Raw genomic sequence first — 18,738 nt, forward strand, 5'->3', positions numbered from 1 at the left:
TCTTCTACTGCTCTTTGAGTGTCCTTTTTTCTGCATAACTCTGCATGCTTCTGAAATAAGTATATAGTGTGAAACCTGAAACTGTGTTCTCTGACCTCCGGTGGAACTCAGGAGGAAGCAGGGTGCTACCAAAAGAGGGGGAAGATCACCCAGTGCTTTTCCTATAGGTTGAGTAGGCCCTGGACACCTGCTGTCTTCAGCCCTGGACTCTACCTTTTGCCAGGTTTTCTAGTCTCCCGTGCAGCAAGTCATGTGAACACCTCATTCAGCCTTTTGCAGCCTGTACTGAACTGCTGTCACTCATCGCACCCTTGTGTTGGGATGAAAGGAACCCCGAGACTGCTACACAGCTGCCATTTCTGTCTGATTACTCTCAGATCTTACTCTTTCTTAGTCCCTCTTTTTTAGTTTTCTCACTGTCAGAGTCAGTCAGTCCATGGTGCTGTGACACTATTGTTTGGTGACACTATGCTATTCTCTGCTGTATTTCTTTCTTTGTCTACTTTCTGGACTCTTTGACATCATACCTGTCTTTGTGACTTCTCCCAGTGGCACCAGAGATATTTTTTTCTATGGGGCAGACCTAGATTCTGTCTCTTCTGTTGATAAACACTTAAATGCTCAAATAGTTTCCATCTTAAAATTAAAATCAAGCTGGGTGTGGTGGCTCACGCCTGTAATCCCAGCACTTTGGGAGGCTGAGGCGGGTGGATCACCTGAGGTCAGCAGTTCGAGACTAGCCTGACCAACATGGAGAAACTCCGTCTCTACTGAAAATACAAAAATTAGCCGGGCGTGGTGGTGCATGCCTGTAATCCCAGCTACTCGGGAGGCTGAGGGAGAAGAATTGCTTGAACCCGGCAGGCGGAGGTTGCAGTGAGCCGAGATCAAGCCATTGCTCTCTAGCCTGAGCAACAAGAGTGAAACTCCATCTAAAAAAACAAAAACAAAAACAAAAAAACACAAAACAAACAAAAAGAACCATTTTTACTTGCAGCTGCTGTTCTGTTTTCTTATACCTCTGTTCATTTATAGGCAGATTATTCTTTCTCACCTTTCATTTGTCCTCATCCCCATCCACTTTGGGTTCTGCCTCTTCCTTATTATGGATTTAATTTTCTTGTTGGTTACCAAAATGGGGATGCTAGTCACACTTATGTCCTATGGTTCTTGGGGATGAAATGAAATTGGGGATGAACCAAAATGGGGATGCTAGTCAGACTTAACGTTCATCTTAGGGATGAAATGGGTTCTTACTTGTACAAGGGAGGCCGAGGCAGGTGGATCACCTGAGGTCAGGAGTTCGAGACCAGCCTGGCCAACATGGTGAGACCCCGTCTCTACTAAAAATACAAAAATTAGCTGGGCCTGGTGGCGCATGCCTGTAAGCCCAGCTACTCGAGAGGCTGATCACCAAAATGGGGATGCTAGTCACACGTACGTCCTAGGGTTCTTGGGGATGAAGTGGATTCTTACTTGTACAACTCTTGAAGTGGTGTGCCTGGCATGTGACAAGCATGCAGCAGATGTGATGCTAGCTTTCATTATTATTGGCTATTTGCCATATCCACGGATGTCTTCTTGTCCCTTGTCTCCTTTAATTATTGACAGAAGTTGACACAAGTGATCGTCTCATCCTTTAAAAAGTGCTTTCTCTCTTCCCTTGGCTACTAGGACACTTTACTGTGGTCGTTCTTTTCCAGTGTCATTGGCCATTTTCAGCTCCTTCATTAGTTTCTCTCCCACTTGTCTTTTAAATGCATATATTTCTCAAGGATCTCTTCATCTAAATGTTCTTCCCTCAAATTGCTGTCTTGTGCATTTTCCTTTTTAGTTAATACTATTATATCCTCCAAGTCACTCAGGATTGTTACCATGAAATCATCCAGAATTCTGACTTCTCCTTTGTCTCCCTTTTCAGACCACTCCAAAGCTGACCTTTTTTCAAATTTTGTTGATTGGACCTACCCCATCTTATGCATGGCCTTCTCATGTTCGATGCTACGATCCCATTTTGGATATCTGGTCATTCTCTTTTTCTGTCTTCTCATTGCTGTCAGAGTTCTCTTTCTTACAGTTCAGCCCTAATGTCACTCCCCATTGCATGAAGTGGTAGTCTCCAAAGAGGGGTGCTGGCATAATAGGAAGTATGCAAATAAGTACATTTGGATATGAGAAGAAAATATTAAAGCTGTATTTATGCTTAAGTTAAGCTTTACTAGTATTTGGTGCATGCATTGGTACCTTTATTGGATCTATAAGCCGTTTGCGCATGTATCTTGAAGTACCCAAGGGAAGACTGCAAGATGAATTAATGGTCTTCCACTGTTTGTTGCTTCTCAGCATGTTGCAGTCTATTAAAGCTTACGTGTATCTGCTTAAGTAGATCTACAGGGTAAAGCATGTAGTTCTTAAGATGCATGTGTTCTCAAAAAGGGTAAGTGACTTAAAATATTTGTACAGAGAAGGGGCCAGGCGCAGTGGCTCACGCCTGTAATCCCAGCACTTTGGGAGGCCAAGGCGGGTGGATCACGAGATCAGGAGATCGAGACTATCCTGGCTAACATGGTGAAACCCCGTCTCTACTAAAATTACAAAAAAAAATTAGCTGGGTGTGGTGGCGGGTGCCTGTAGTCCCAGCTACTTGGGAGGCTGAGGCAGGAGAATGGCGTGAACCTGGGAGGCGGAACTTGCAGTGAGCCGAGATCGCGCCACTGCACTCCAGCCTGGGCAACAGAGCGAGAAGGGGGAGCTTGCAGTGAGCCGAGATCGCGCCACTGCGCTCCAGCCTGGGTGACAGAGCTAGACTCCGTCTCAAAAAAAAAAAAAAAAAAAAAATATATATATATATATATGTATTTGTACAGAAAAGGAGAATTGGAGGTAATCTAAATAATATAAGATGAATAGGATTTAGATAGGTGGAGAGGAAAACTGTTTCAGTCAGCAAGTTCAATGTGTGGGAACTGGGGAATGTCAGCCTGGCTTTGGGGGGCAACTTGAGGTTCCTTGGTGCTGCATTTTGGGGAATAACTTTCTTCTGGTTTCGTGTTTGCATGCTTGTATGGGATGGGCATTCACTGGGATAATACTCTTGGCCTCTCTAGAAACTCCCTCACTTTAGTCTTCCCTAGGGGAGGAGAAGTGACTTATCTTCGAGTTTGGAAAAAGGAACTGGGCCTGTCTAGTTTCAGCTCATTCCTTTCCTACAGATCTTGCGTTCTGCTGTGCTTGTTCATGCTGTGAGTTTTATGGGGGCAGGCCTCCTCAGGGAGGCCTCTGCCTGTTGAGCTGCACCTGTGGCTAGGTAGAGAAATTGGCCTAATTCTGGGGTGAAATATTAGCCAAGACCACTCGACTAATAGAGCTAAGCTACCTTTTCCAACCTACGCTTTATTAGTAATAAAGCTATTATCTGTGTATCTATATTGCTCTATATAATATATCAGCTGTATATTATATATCAGATAAATATATATTTTTCTTTCTGGCTTTCCTGTCTTACTGGTTTTAAACTTGGGCTGGAAAAATAAGGCTGTTAAATATTGAATCTCTTTTACTTCAACACCAAAGACTTCATCTCTAAAATCGAGTTACCAATCACTAACTCTTAAGAGTTATGTGAGGGTAACAAATTTAAAATGAGAAGTTTTTGAAAGATAAACTGTCTACAGATGTATAGATTTATAAATGTTCTTGGGGGTGGAAAGTAGAAACAAGCTGGGACCTGTTATTTTATAATTAACTGCCATCCACAGATTAAATTCTAGCTCCTGCCAGCCACTCTCCTGCCAGATCCTTGGATTACAAGAAGTGGTGGAGGGGGTGGCAGTGAGTGGATATAGCAAATGAAAAATATCTCGCTTTGAGCATTTAACTCGGTATCAGGCCCTAAATCATAGTATTATGATATCTCAGTATATGGAAAGGAGACAATATCAGATCAGGAAAATTAATTTTCCAACAGGAATGGGGAAGGTTAAAATACATAATTTCAAAGGAGACCACTAAAACCGAGATTCCTTCAGCTTTTCAAAAGTGCCGCAATGTTATTTGGCCTTCTCTCAGTTAATGAACAGTGGGAAATGTGCTTACATTGGCTTAAGAGAGCCAAAACCGCAATTCCTACAACCACTTGAGAAAGTCCTAGAATTTGGGAGAATAAACCCATTACTGTATAAAACTAGAGAGAAAATCATTTGCAGTTTTCTGTTGGATTTGATCCATTCTTCCGTACATGAAAAGATACGGCCCATATATGGCAAAACCCAATTCAGTTTTTGAGCACTTTAAATGAAATGATTGAACAGTTTGGAGCATGACTCGCCTGTGGCATAGGCATGAAATCTTAGGTAATGACTCATAAGAATTACTGTTGCCACAGAGTTTTAGAATGCAAGAATTGATCTGTCTCTGAAAATATTTATATTTGATTGCATTTCTAAATAGGTAAGTGGGTAACAGCTGTTTGAATCTGGTGGCATGTGTGTTTGGAGGTATGGGGGAGAATATAGACTGTACTGCTTTTGTGTTAGAGAAATTGTGCTGTTTTATTTTTTCCTATCTGGTTTAATAGAGTACAATAGCAGAAAACCAATCAGTTCAGGGAGTGGCCCATTTCGGTGTGGCCCTCTTCATCCACAAAGTGGTTTGGAATGAAAAATGCTAAGATGCAGTATTTGGCTGGCACTTAGATAACTAAGAAAAGAGAATTGACTTAACTGTAGCAAAGAGAGTTGACGTGAGGCTCAAGTCATCTTAGGGCTCCTAGGAGAGGATGAGAATCCATTAGCACCTCTATATCTGGGGAGAGGGGTGTTGCCAAGAAGGCCTGTTTTGTAAGTTTGTTTTCATTGACACCGAATTTAATTTATATCTTAGAAACTATCCAGAGAAGTCTAAAGTTAAAAGTTTGAGAACTGCAATGTAGTAGTCAAAGAAGCCATAGCTTGGATGAAAAATTTCAGCTGCTTTGATTAGAGAAAAACAAAAACAAATTAAAAACCAATATTGTCTCCCTTTTTTCAAGCCCCTGATCAGTCAGTAGTCACCTTGAGAACCAAAGGGATTGAATACAGTGGAGAGGATCCAAAAACGGAACCAGACGACCTGTGAGGCAGGAAGTACAGCATGAACTTTTATTGAAAACAGCTCAACAGTGATATCATTGGCTGACGATGGTGGAGGCTATTTTATAACTCTCTGGAATATGAGTTTAAAAATTACATTACTCTGTAAACAACAGAAACAGTACAACAAAAGTTTCTTTAACAACCATACCTATCTGTAATATAGGCAAAAAAATGAGAAAATAAGTTGGAAAATTCTCTATCCTAAATTGAAGTCACTAAACCTTACCCAGATCAAATTTCATTATCTTTAAATATAATTCTGCTGAGCTTAGTTACGTGGTTATATGTTAGAAACATGCAAGTGGAAAAGAGGCTGCTATAGGTATTCTCAGTGACAATAATCAAACCATTATGTAGGTGAGGAGGAAAAATTATATGATTACCTAACAATGAAAAAGGAGATGGGGGAAAAAAAGACTAGAGAGAGCAAATACCGGAAACTGGGTTTTATTAGGATAAAAGCAAACAATTTATGCCTTAGTAAGCTTTTAGCCATCAGAATTATAACTTTAGTTTATAGGTATCAAGAAAATGATTTATATGCTGTATTCTCTGGGGTGATGGTGGGGATGACAGTCTGTTAGTGATGGCTGCTATCCTCATTGATCATCAAGGTTGAATTAGAAATAAACTATTGAAAGTTTAATATATCATCTATAAATGATTGCTAATAATAAAGACAGACTAAGTCCTTAGAAGAATAACTCTAATATCTAGAAATTAGTAAGAACTGCTCATTCACTTAGCATTCCATATCAAACTTTCAGAGATCATTTAACTGAAAGAAACAAAGTCAAGTGTAATTAGAAATTGTAGATCAGAAATATATTTGAATTTTAGTGGAACATTAGATGTAAATCTTGACTAAGCCATTCAGTATTGTGGAATCAGAAGTCCAGAGGTAGGAATGTTCTTAAAGAGGATTTTATGTAATCCCTGGTTTCTGCCAGGCTGTTTTGAAGCATTTTATTTTAGAAAAAGTATTGACCAAGTGAAAAAAAATGATTTCTGATTTTGAAATGAGTAGAATAACTAGATGTGATTGCTGTGGGGAGGGAGGATAAACAATTTTAAACAAACTCTTGTGTGATCATGCTAGGATTCAAAGGATATATTCTTTGTTTCTAAAATGCATCTTTTTTTTTTTAAACATTCACAGAAATGTCACCAAGATGCTCTGTCTTTCATATACCAGGAAAAATAGGCCATTACCGTTTGTTGTCTGGATCCAATGGCTCTTTTGTAATGTTTGTGCAGTTTTCACTTTACAAATAATGTACAGAACAATAAAGGGATAGGGAGAACAGCTTTATTAGAATACTTTAATAAGAATTTAAGCATAGTATACCCAAATTCTTATTCCATGATGTATTCCAAATGAGTAATGTGCTAAAATGCAGCTAACTGTTCATCAACTGTTATATGTGAATCTAGAACATTTCCATCTTATTAATACTGATTCCATATTTCAAACACATCTCTAATAAGTTCTACCTTATCATTACTTTTTGTTCTTGTACTTACATCATCAAATGCCATGCTTGAAGAACTTTTTGAAATCTTGGACAACTCATAGTTCTGTTGAAGGAGGCCATCATCTTTCCTCCATGTTTGCAACATATTTTTCTTCCTAGATTTGTAAAAAGCCAATTAGCATCATCAATCTAATGAATATTTTTTATTTCCAAATCATGTATTTCCTACTAGTCTTTTTATTTTTATTTATTTATTTTTGAGATGGAGCTTCACTCTTGTCACCCAGGCTGGAGTGCAATGGTGTGATCTTGGCTCACTGCAACCTCCGCCTCCTGGTTTCAAGCGATTCTCCTGCCTCAGCCTCCTAGGTAGCTGGGATTACAGGCATGCACCACCACACCCGGCTAATTTTGTATTTTTAGTAGAGATGGGGTTTCACCTTGTTGGCCAGGCTTGTCTCAAGCTCCTGACCTCCGGTGATCCACCTGCCTCAGCCTCCCAAAGTGCTGGGATTACAGGCGTGAGCCACCATGCCCGACCTACTCTGGTTTTTAACATGTGTCAACTTGCAATCCAGTAACAACCATATGAAGTTTTGTTACAGGCCATTTTAGCAAAATGGTATGGTTCAAATTCTTATTGTAGAATATTACACCATGTAGTCCTTTCTGTTGAATAACTTTTTGGATGAGAAAACCATACATTCTTTTTGCATTTAGAAATATATTGGTGATGCATCGGTTCTTGAATTTGAGAAAATCCATGTAGGATGTCTTCATTAAAGATTCATAGTTTGGATTTTGCTTACACAGATTGAATATTCCATTTCCAAAATGTTCGGAGCCGGAAGTGTTTTGGATTTTGGAATTTTTTGGGGGGGTGGGGAATATTAGCATATACATAATAAGATATCTTGGGGATAGGATCCAAGTCTGAACACAATGTTCATTTATGTTTCCTATACACCTTATAGACATAGTCTGAAGGTAATTTTATATAATATTTTAAAATATTTTTGTGCATGAAACAAAGATGGTATACATTGAACCTTTAGAAAGCAAAGATGGGCCAGGAGCGGTGGCTCATGCCTGTAATCCCAACACTTTGGGAGGCCGAGGCGGGTGGATCACCTGAGGTCAGGAGTTTGAGACCAGCCAACATGGTGTAACCCCATCTATACTAAAAATACAAAAACGAGCTGGGCATGGTAGTGCACACCTGTAATCCCAGCTACTCGGGAGGCTGAGGCAGGAAAATCGCTTGAACCCAGGAGGTCGAGGTTGCAGTGAGCCGAGATTGCGCCATTGCACTCCAGTCTGGGCGACAGAGTGAGACTGTCTCAAAAAAAAAAAAAAAAAAAGCAAAGTTGTCACTATCTCAGCCATCCATATGGATCATCTGAGGTGGTTTGGCATCACCATTGTTCCTGACTTTGAATTTATATGCTACCATTAAGCAATCATTTTCTTATACTTATTCACACATGAGTTCTTAACAGTGAGAAATATGACATACCATTAATACAGTGAAAAAATAATGTGCTCATGGTAACTAAGCCTGCAAGCAGAAAAGCATCAACAGAATTACCTGTACCATCTATTAAACAACAGCCCCAGTGAACAATGGCAGGTTTTTAGTCTCCACCTATAATGCTGTGTTTTTGTTTAAAAATTCACCCATCTGTACACTGATGATGTTGTGTTTTGATTAAAAGGTTAGTGTACACTGTGCTTTTTTAGGAGAGAAGAAACATCAGAAGCAGTTGAGGGACCAGGAAGTGGGTCCTCTAGTTATGAGGAGGCTTTCTGCTGGATGGCTTCTAAAAATGTTTCCTCTAGAGTCATCTGCGTCATTAACATTGGTTTTGATCTTAGACATCTGTCTTTGATTTTAAAAATTGATATGATTGATACCTTCTTCTGTTAAGAATGCACACTACTCTAGGCCTTCAATAAGCCCATCAGCCATTTTCACCTGTCATCAATAAGCACTTCTTCTGCAGTGTTAACAATGTCCATTGCCTGTTTCTGGCATCTTATTGGCACTCAAAAAGTTTCAGATTTGGGAGCATTCATTTCAGATTTCTGTATTGGGGACATTCAGCCTGTATGATCAGTTTCTTCTTCTTCTTCTTCTTCTTTCTTCTTTCTTCTTCTTCTCCTTTCATCAGAATCTGATGCTAGAGTGCTGTCATCTGTCTCTTTGCATTAATCTTCTGACTTAACTGTGCTGTGTCTCCATTTGTCACTTCTCTTTGCCATTGTGGGCAGAAAATGAAAAATTCTGAATTCTCAACTGTGTTCAGTGAAAGCTAAAAGCAGACTATAAAGTTAGTATGTTTAGTCTAAAACTCTTCTGGAAGGTTATGTAATGTTTTGGGTAATGCAATAAGAAAACTAAAGGATGATAATAGTAATAATTTATTTCATCATTATATTGTATCATGGAAAATAGGATTCCATTTTTGTTTTCTTCTTTTTTTTAAGCATAATTGGCAATAATTGATGTGTAATAATGAAATAATTCTTAGGGTGATGAAATAACAAAGTGTTTTAAGATACAGGAAAAGCGAGATCACTAGGATCCCATAACATATCTTAGGTTGATGAAATGCTCCAGTAGACCCATCTGGCTTGAAAGATAGTGAATTTTATTGTTTTTAAAAAATAATTAAATTTAAATTGGGCATGCTGACTCATGCCTGTAATCCCAGCACTTGGGGAGGCCGATGTGGGTGGATCGCATGAGGTCAGGAGTTCAAGGCCAGCCTGGCCAACATGGTGAGACCCCATCTCTACTGAAAATACAAAAATTAGCTGGGCGTAGTGGCACATGCCTGTAGTACCAGCTACTTGGGGGGCTGAGGGACGAGAATGGCTTGAACCTGGCAGGTGGAGGTTGCAGTGAGCTGAGATTGTGCCACTGCACTCCAGCCTGGGCTACTGAGCAAGATTCTTTCTCGAAAAAAAAAAAAAAAAAGATTTTCTCTTTCTTTTTGTTCTTTGGAAGGTGTCCAAGAAAAAAATAAAAGTAACAAAATACAATCCTTATATATAGTTAGAACTGCTCAAAAAATAATTCCTCTCCCACCCCCCCAAAAAAAAACTCTAAAATTGAGTACAATGGACCTTTATGGTATGCTGAGGGTCAGTCAAGATTGTAAGCAGTATGTGATGTTCTTGGAAGCCAAAGGGAAGAGATGAATATGGGAAGCAACAGGAGTGAAAAAGGCTTGGATTTTATCATGCTGGGAACCCTAGGCTGCTGGAGTTTTGAGAGTCTCCTTATTTAAGCTTTAGTTTCTGTGGTACTGCTGAATTGCATCTGCTCTAAGATCCCCACCCCACTTAATTTTTTTCTTTTTAACATGTTTCACAGGTTTTAGCTGCTGGAAAATATCAAGCAATATAATGGGACGTTTGTGTTAGCTACAAGTCTCCATAGGTAGAAGGTGGAACATTGTCAAAGCCCTTCAAAACCTGTAATGTTGTTTGAACTTTGTACTTCATGATTTTTTTTGGAGCTTCCCTATGGCCTTGATATAGTTTACCTTACTTGTCTCCCTGAGATAAAGTAGTACATTTCACAGATGGGTGTTGTGAGGACTTTGGCTACATGGAAAGTTTCCTTGTTGTTCTTTTGTGTGTTTTCTTTATTCATACTTCTTTGCCTCCACAACATGCCAGATTTTTAGGAAGGATAACTTCCTAAATAAAATTATTTTTGGGTTGAGGGGGATGGGTTCTGATTGTTTGTTGTTAACCAAAATTTAGTGTATCCACCCTAAATGTTGAGGAAGCTCAAAGAACTGAAATTTGAAAAGCCATTGCTGATGTTGTTGTGAATTTGGTAGAAAATGACACAACCCTGTCTTAGTTCGTTTAGGCTGCCATTATAAAATATCATAGAATGTGTGGTTTTATAAACAACATAATTGATTTCTCACAATCCTGGAGGCTGGGAAGTTCAAGATCAAGTTGCCGGCAGATTCCATGTTGATGGAGGCCTGTTTCCTGGCTTATAGGTGGCCATCTTCTCACTGTGTACTCAGCTGGCAGGAAAGGTAAGGCAGCTCTCTGGGGCTGCTTTTATGAGGTCACTAATCCCTCACGACATCATCACTGCCCAAAGATCTCACTTCTAACACCGTCACATTAGGGGTTAGTATTTTAATACATGTTTTTTTGTGGGGTGGGGGCACAAACATTCAGTCTGGGTAGCAGCCTTCTTGTGATATATATACTGATTCGTTGGCTCATTCTGCCTGTTGTCCAAAATCTGGTTAGCTTGGATAGATTTAAGGCCAGGTATAATATGTGGTCCTGGGCAGTTTTTTTCTCTTCTTTCCTGATACTTCTCACTGCAGCTGAATTCAGCTATTTTTGCTCCTCTGTGATACGTCCAGATTGTTAGACACGTAGCATGGCATGGGGAAGTGCAAGGAGATTGAAGTCAGATCAGCTTCATTTTGAGCCTTCGTCAGCTGCCAATTGGGTTTTTGACTTGGGAAGGTCACTTGACCTCTCTGAGCCTTTCGTTTTTCGTCTACAGACGGATTACAAAATTGTTATGTCTAAATGTGATGATAACTGTGAAAGGTTTTGACATAGAGGTCATTTAGTAAGTCTTCTCTTCCTTTGCCCTTGACTGAGCTAATATCATAATGATTCCCATCCCTTCTTTTAAAAGAGGCATTATATATACACTTAAAATTGCAGTAAATTTGAAAGCTGTCTTAAGAATTTGTAGAACCCATTGAGATGATTATTTAAGGTAACAATTTCATCTGTGTTCTTGACTTTCGTTTAGAAACCTTATCCTTTCCTTTTGTGGTGTCAACCTACCGACACTGGGCTCATTCTTTCTGGCTATAAAAGTGTTCAAATGTTTTCTGTGTACAAACAAAACTAATATTTCAGATCAAATGAATAGCACACGAAATGGGAACAAAAATACCTCTAAAAAAAAAAGCAAAAAATAAAACCCTTCTTAGTTCTCATTCCTATTTATCAACCTCCTTTTCTCTTGCTTTTATAGCTAATGTCTTAAAAAAATAACCCATAATCACCATGGTCACTTTAAAAGAATTTCCTTTTATTTCTAAAACTGATTTCAGTCCAACTTCCAACCCTACTACTCTATTGAAACTACATTCCTCAGGTCACAAAAGACCCAATAGCAGAATCTGTGGGACACTAATAAGGCATTCTTTTTTTTCTTGGAGACGGAGTCTCATTTTGTCGCCCAGGCTGGAGTGCAGTGGCGCCATCTCAGCTCACTGCAGCCTCTGCCTCCCGGGTTCAAGCGATTCTACTGCCTCAGCCTCCTGAGTAGCTGGGATTATAGGCGCCTACCACCACGCCTGGCTAATTTTTTGTATTTTTAGTAGAGACAGGGTTTTAACATGTTGACTAGCTTGGTCTTGAACTCATGACCTCAGGTGATCCACCCGCCTCGGCCTCCTGAAGTGCTGGGATTCAGGCGTGAGCCACCGCGCCCAGCCCACTAATAAGACATTCCTTTTCTTTACTTGCTATCTTGTTCTCATCAAATCTATCCCTAGCCGTTCTTATTACTTTTGTGCAGACAACTCCCAAAGCTGCATTCAGCTCACATTTATCTTTTCAGGTCTAAACTCATATATTCATTGGCTTTCTTGACATTACCACAGGATGTCCCAATAGAACCACAGTTTAGTGTGACTAAAGGTAAATCCACTTCAGCATGTATTCTTCATGTATTTTTTATCTCGACTAATGACACTATCATTCACCTAGTTGTCCACTTTTAGGTATAATTTATTGAGGCATAATTTATATACAGTAAACTGTCATTTGAAGTATATAATTAGATCAGTTTTGACCTATATCCACCTGTGAAACCACCACCACCGTCAAGATATCAAAGATTTCCGTCATCCCCAGAAGTTTTCTCATGCCACTTTGCAATGTTTATCCTCTATCTACCCTTGACCTAGGGAACCAAGTTCATTATCTACCTTTAGTCACTAGAGATTCATTTGCATTTCTATAATTTTATATAAATTGCATAATTTATATAAATTTCATATAAATACAAAATACTGTATTAGGGTTCTCCAGAGAAAGAGAACCAATAAGGTAGCCTATCTATGTCTATACATAGGCATAGATATGTATCTATAAAGAGATTTTAAAATATATATATATAAAGAAGTTTATTTTAAGGAATTGGCTTGCTTATGGGAACTGGCAAGTCCAACAGTTTTAGGGCAAGCTGACAGGCTGGAAGCTCATGTTAAGATTCTGTGCTACAGTCTTGAGTTTGAAGTTTGCAGGGCTGGCCAGCAAGCTGGAAACTCAGACAGGAATTGATGTTGTAATTTTGAGTCTAAAATCTGTAGGGCAGGCTGGAAATGTAGACAGGATTTCTATGTTAGTGTATTGAGTCAGAATTCCTCTTCCTCTGGGAAATCTGTTTTTTTGTTCTTATTGCCATCGACTGATTAGATTAGGCCCACCCACATTATAGAGGGAAGTCTACTTAAAGTCAACTGAGTGTAGTTAATCACATTTATAAAATATTTTCACAGCAACACCTAGTGTAGCTTAGCCAACCAAGCTGACATACAAAATTGAGCCATCACTTACTCTTATAGCATCTGCTCACTTTTACTCAGTAGAATGACTTTGAGATTCACCCATGTTGTATTCAGTAGTTCATTCCTTTTTATTGCTGAGTGGTTTTTTTGTTTTGTTTTGTTTTGTTTTTTTTTTTTTTAAAGACGGAGTCTCACTCTGTGGCCCAGGCTGGAGTGCAGTGGTGTGATCTCAGCTCATTGCAACCTCTACCTCCTGGCTCACTGCAACCTCTGCCTCCTGGGTTCAAGTGATTCTCCTGCCTCAGCCTCCCAAGTAGCTGGGATTACAGGCACCCGCCACCACACCTGGCTAATTTTTGTATTTTTAGTGGAGACGGGGTTTCACCATGTTGGCCGGGATGGTCTCAATCTCCTGACCTTGTGATCCACCCGCCTCCGCCTCCCAAAGTGTTGAGATTACAGGCATGAGCCACCGTGTCCAGCCTGCTGACTGGTATTCTATTGTATGAATACATGACAGTTTGTTTAGTCATTCTCCTATTGATGGACACTTGGGCTATTTCTAGTTTTTGGCTAATGTGAACAATGTGTTATGAACATTGGTGTACAAGACTTCCTGTGAACATGTATTTTTATTTTTGGGGGGTAAACATTTAGCAACCCAATGGTAGATGTTTGTTTAATTTTAAAGGAAACTGCCAAACCATTTCCAAAGTGTTTATACCGTTTTGCATTTTCACTAGCAGTGTTTGAAAGTTCCAAATGCTCTGCATTCTCTGCAGTATTTTGTGTTAATCTTTTAAATTTGAGCCATTCTAATGAGCTTGTAGTGGTATCTTATTGTGGCTTAAATTTGCATTTCTTTGATGGTGAATGATTTTGAGCATCTTTCCATGTGCCATTCAGATATCTTCATTTATGAGATGTGAGTTTAGATCTTTTGCCCATTTTTCTTATTGGGTTGTTATTGAGTTGTAAAAGTTATTTTTATATGCTGGATATTAGTCCTTGTTAGGTATATGTATGTATTGAAAAATATTTTATCCTATTCTGTGGTTTCTTATATTCTTATTTATATTATATATTTTATTATATATTTCTTACATATTATCTAAAGGGTGTATTTTGAAAAGCAGAAGTTAAAATTTTTTTAAAGTCTAATTTGTGAGGTATTTTTTGCCTACTGTAAAGTCACAAAGATTTTTCTTGAGTTTTCTTCTAGAAGCTCTGTAGTTTTAAGTCTGTGATCCATTTTTGACTTTACCTTTTCCCTCACTCTCTATATTTGGATATCACTTGTAATAGATTTCTGTTTTAGAAAGGACTCACCCCCTTCCCCCAACCAGTAAGGACTCTCTTTTAGAATATTTTTGTTAAAGTGCTCGTTGTTTTTGTCTCTCACATTAAAATACCCTTCTCATTGGTGTCCTGCATATCATGTCTGCCTTCTCCAATCTATTTCCACAATGCCATAATGTCATACGTTATTACTCTAAAATTACTCCAATCATTCGCGTTACTACCCTGCTGAAAAATCCTCAATAACTGTCAATTTCCCAAGAGTTGCCTAAATCTAGGTGATGTCACTTGTTGGAATCTCCATGTCATACCATATGACAAGGAGAGAGTGAATCAGCCGGTTTTCTATGTAAAGAATTAATCAATCCCTAACTTGGAGGACTTAGCCATAACTTCTGTTATTATATTTACTGCATTCTATTGTCATTATTTTGTTAGATTGAACTCTTTTTAATGTATTACCTTTGATATTCTTCCCAGCACCTCCCAGACCATTGTGATACAGGAGACTTTTTTTGAGGGAATGGTTGAGGAACCTTGGCAGTTAAAAAGACAGCGTTGGAAATCATTGACTTGAAGGGCAGACTGGGCAGCCAGTAAATTTTGGGTGCTATGTTGTTTTTAAAAATCATTTTATAGGGGCTAATTTAAAGAGAATAATCTGGAAGACTAAATATAGCCTTCAGTTTAATTAGGAAGTAGCTTCTGTTGAACCAGCAGTGAAGATGTGATGAGGAGAATGGTAAGAGTAAATTCATTATTTATTTTTTTGGTAGGAATAAATTCAGAATAAATCCCTTATTCTGAACTCCCTCTGACTTATTGTATACCGTGCTTATTCCATCAGGGCCTTGCTGTTGTTTTGCTCTGAGACATAGCTATTTAAGCGTAAGATTACATATTTTTAGAAATAATACAAGCATGTGTTCAAATTAAGTTTATTCTTTAGAGGGTTTTTTTTAAAAATGAAAGTAGAGCTCCAAAAAACACCTTATAAAACTTTTATTACTGCTATTCTAAGGTAGTATACAGGCTAAGTAAGTATCCAGGAGATAGAATAATTTAGTCTGTGGAGTAACTGTTAGTTTATTGATTAATGTTTATAGCTTGATGATGTGGTATAGATTTTGAGTCATTCTTTAGCATATTTGCTCATATTATGCTTTGGAAATATTTTAAATTAAGCCTTCTGACTTCTGTGGTCCCACGAGGTTAGCCGTAGGCTTGTATATTGTTAATTCAGGGAATGATAGTGGCTGGAGTAATAAACTCAGAGGCTACTGAAAATTTGTAATGATTTTGTTGTATTCATATGTAATTAGACCCTGTCGTGCTCCTATTTAAAACCTTCCAGGGGTTTCCCATTGCACTTAGAATGAAATCTGAATGCCCTCCTAGGCCTTCGTGCTCAGCCTTATCTCCTACCTCTCCTCCCCTTGGTACCCTTGCTTCCGCTACTCTGCCTGAGCATGAAAGTGCATGCTCTCCTTAGGCCTTTGTATTTGTGGTCCCGTCTGTCGGTAATCTTCTTCTCCAGACCTTCAGATTTTTTTTTTTCTTCAGGTTTCATATTAAATGTCACCTCCTCAGAGCCATCTTCAGCAGTCTCCATTCCTCTCTAGTCACCTATTCCATTACACTATTTTAACTGTCTCCATGGTACTTGTCATCCTGCCTCTTGTTGGTCAGTAATCCTCAGGAGAGTGGTTGCCTTGCTGTATGGTTCACTTACTGCAGTATCTCAGTGCATGGAGACACACAGCAGGTGCTTGGTAAGTGTGCAGAGGGATGAATGTCATCTGTATCATCATCCTCACTGAAGTAACTGACAGTCAAAAACAACTTGTGACTAAATAGGTACTAATTGATATGATTGTCTGTTTAAATTACTCAGTAATTGATTTGGCTTTTCATTACGTAGTACAGAATTTAATTATGGTAGAAACAGATACTGTCTTTTGTGGCTGGAGCTGGTATGCAGATTACAGGGTTCTGTCTCGTATTCAATTTGTCGGGTCATGATTTCTCTTCATATTAGTTCTTTAATGTAGCTAAATAATAGTCTTCTTTTGGTTTTAAGTTTCTATTAATTCCAGAGGTGTTTTGGGACTTGCTGAAGTATCATCAGGCCATGTGTTATGTTTTTTTTTGAGTTAAAGCTTGGCTGAGGCAGGCTGGTAGATTGAGAGCTCTCTGGGCTGGAGATCAGGAAGCCCAGCCTCTGGTTTTAGTTCTGCCAGTAGCCAACTGTCCACATGACAGTTTTGGCCCTCAGTTCCCTAATTTATAAAATAATAGAGTTGAATGAAATGGTCTCAAATGTTAGTCTTTTTTTAACAGTGTATAATTATGTAATTCTGGGCAAGAACCAGTCATTTTGTGCTTGTGGGAATTTTTATAGATTGTATGGGTATGTGGTATATATGATAGTTGTCCAGTTACCATTACGCTTCTCAAGAATGAATAGTCAAGTTTGTTTTACTTAACTGAACATTAAAACATCTGAAGGATTCAGAAGTGGTCTAGTTTATTTCCGTTTTTGTTTGTTTTCATTTTTGTTAGTGGCTGCAGTAAGAAATACTGTACATGATTTATTGGGCATATTGATTTAAAAATTGACAGTATTATTTAATTGGATAATAAAGGTTTGTCTTCAGGATACTTATTTGGCCTTCTCACAGTTTCAAGGATCTCAACCTTTTTCTTCTTTGGAAATCATTTGAGAATTTTATGATTGACTTGGCCTCATGTGTCCTACTTTAGCACATCAGTTTTACTTAAGGTTCATATCATTCTTCATTGACATTAGATATGCATCAGTTTTAAGAAATCTTATAGAATGCTGAATGTTCCATTCCGTGTTCTGTAGTTCAGTGCTCATCAGAATTACCTTAGGATTTGTTAAAACATGCATTGCTGCTTGCCACCCTGAGTTTCTGATTCAGTAGGTCTGGAGTGGGATCTGAGAACTTGAGTTTGTAAGAAGTCCTTAGGTTGTATCACTGCTGATCCAAGAACCATGCTTGGAGAACCTCTGCTGTAGTTTGTCAAATTCTTTATTTGCATGTGCTGGCAGCATTTTGATTAAGGAGTCTTCCTTACTGTATACTGATGCATCTCAACAATACACCTTGTGGTCCTTGGATTCCCTCATATTATATGATAACTCATATCCTCTCCAGCTTCTTGGTTAGTGTGATACATAACACAGTTTTCAATGCCAGTGGAACTCTTAACAACAGGATGCTGCCAGTAACTTTAACCTTCCAGGTTGTGTGTTTAAATGGGAACAGCATGCATTTAGACATTTGGGTTTATTCTTGAGAACACTGGCTTTGGAATCCAAAAGGCCTTGGCTCAAAGGTTAGCTTTACCACTTATTTGACTATTTGAGTTTGGGAAAACTATGTAATTCTTCTAAATCTTAGTTTCCTTAATTTAAAAATTGTTAAAATTTTATATTTGCCTCATAAGATTTTTTGGAGAGCTTAAGTAAATTAGATAAGGTATATAAAGTGCTCCGTAGATAGTCAATAATTGATGGTTTTAGAAAAGTTTGTACGTCAGTCTAAGTGATTATAACTTTGATGTGGCTTTGGACAGATTTTCTCTCTATTTCATGTCTTGCCTTAATGTGGGTTGCTCACCTAACCTGCCTACCAGGGCCTCACCATGGACAGTAGACAGGTGTCTGCTTCATCTTACGTGTTTGGAAATGCTATGTCTTGTTCCTGTCTAACCTGGCTCTATCACTGGGCTCTTAGTTTTGGCTCCTGGCTCCACATCAGGCCTTTCCTGCCCTGGTGACCTGTTGCAGCCTGTTTCTGTGACTCTCACCTTCACTTGTGAGAGTCACTGGGTTCTGGAGTGGTTTTGTATTCCTCTTTCTGGCTCCACGTGAAAAACAGTGTGATTAGAGGTATATCTCTACTCTCCCACCTGGGATAGGATGATTTTTTTTTTTCACCAAATTAATTATGTTAAATATGTGTGATTTTAATTTATAGTCAAACTGTCTTCTGCATTTTAAGCTCCAGTTTTAATGCTGCGTGTTCATTAGAAACATAGCCTCATGAAGATAACTTTGATTTATTGTATTTTCTTAAAAAGGGCCTATATTCACCAGATTTTCATTAGCTTGGAATACATATGAGAAATTTTTAGCTGTGAGTCTTGTTGATTGGAATGGAGATTCCCCTAAGAAACTGTTTTAGTGACTAATAAAAGTTTTGTGAGAAAGTGCCAGTTGCC

At 38.6% G+C, this 18,738-nt stretch overlaps 1 protein-coding gene and 1 long non-coding RNA gene across 7 annotated transcripts in view; one reads left to right on the plus strand and one right to left on the minus strand.

Annotated features, from left to right (window-relative positions):
- Positions 1 to 10,656, minus strand: part of LOC129051611 (uncharacterized) — a 35,604-nt gene extending 24,948 nt beyond the window's left edge. For 3 of the 6 annotated variants that reach the window (XR_008515981.1, XR_008515979.2, XR_008515977.2), the window contains exons 1-4: positions 10,555 to 10,656; positions 6,657 to 6,762; positions 4,723 to 4,767; positions 1,477 to 2,132 (exon numbers count right to left, since the gene is read on the minus strand). This is a non-coding gene — a long non-coding RNA (uncharacterized LOC129051611). The remainder of the gene's footprint in view (positions 1 to 1,476; positions 2,133 to 4,722; positions 4,768 to 6,656; positions 6,763 to 10,554) is intronic. The other 3 variants (XR_008515980.2, XR_008515978.2, XR_008515982.2) reach the window with 1 other exon arrangement.
- PHLPP1 (PH domain and leucine rich repeat protein phosphatase 1) overlaps positions 1 to 18,738 on the plus strand; it is a 256,881-nt gene that overhangs the window by 46,817 nt on the left and 191,326 nt on the right. The gene's annotated exons all lie outside the window — the stretch shown is intronic.

This window comes from Pongo abelii, chromosome 17 (assembly GCF_028885655.2).
Source record: "Pongo abelii isolate AG06213 chromosome 17, NHGRI_mPonAbe1-v2.0_pri, whole genome shotgun sequence".
In the NCBI taxonomy this organism is placed as follows: Eukaryota; Metazoa; Chordata; class Mammalia; order Primates; family Hominidae; genus Pongo; species Pongo abelii.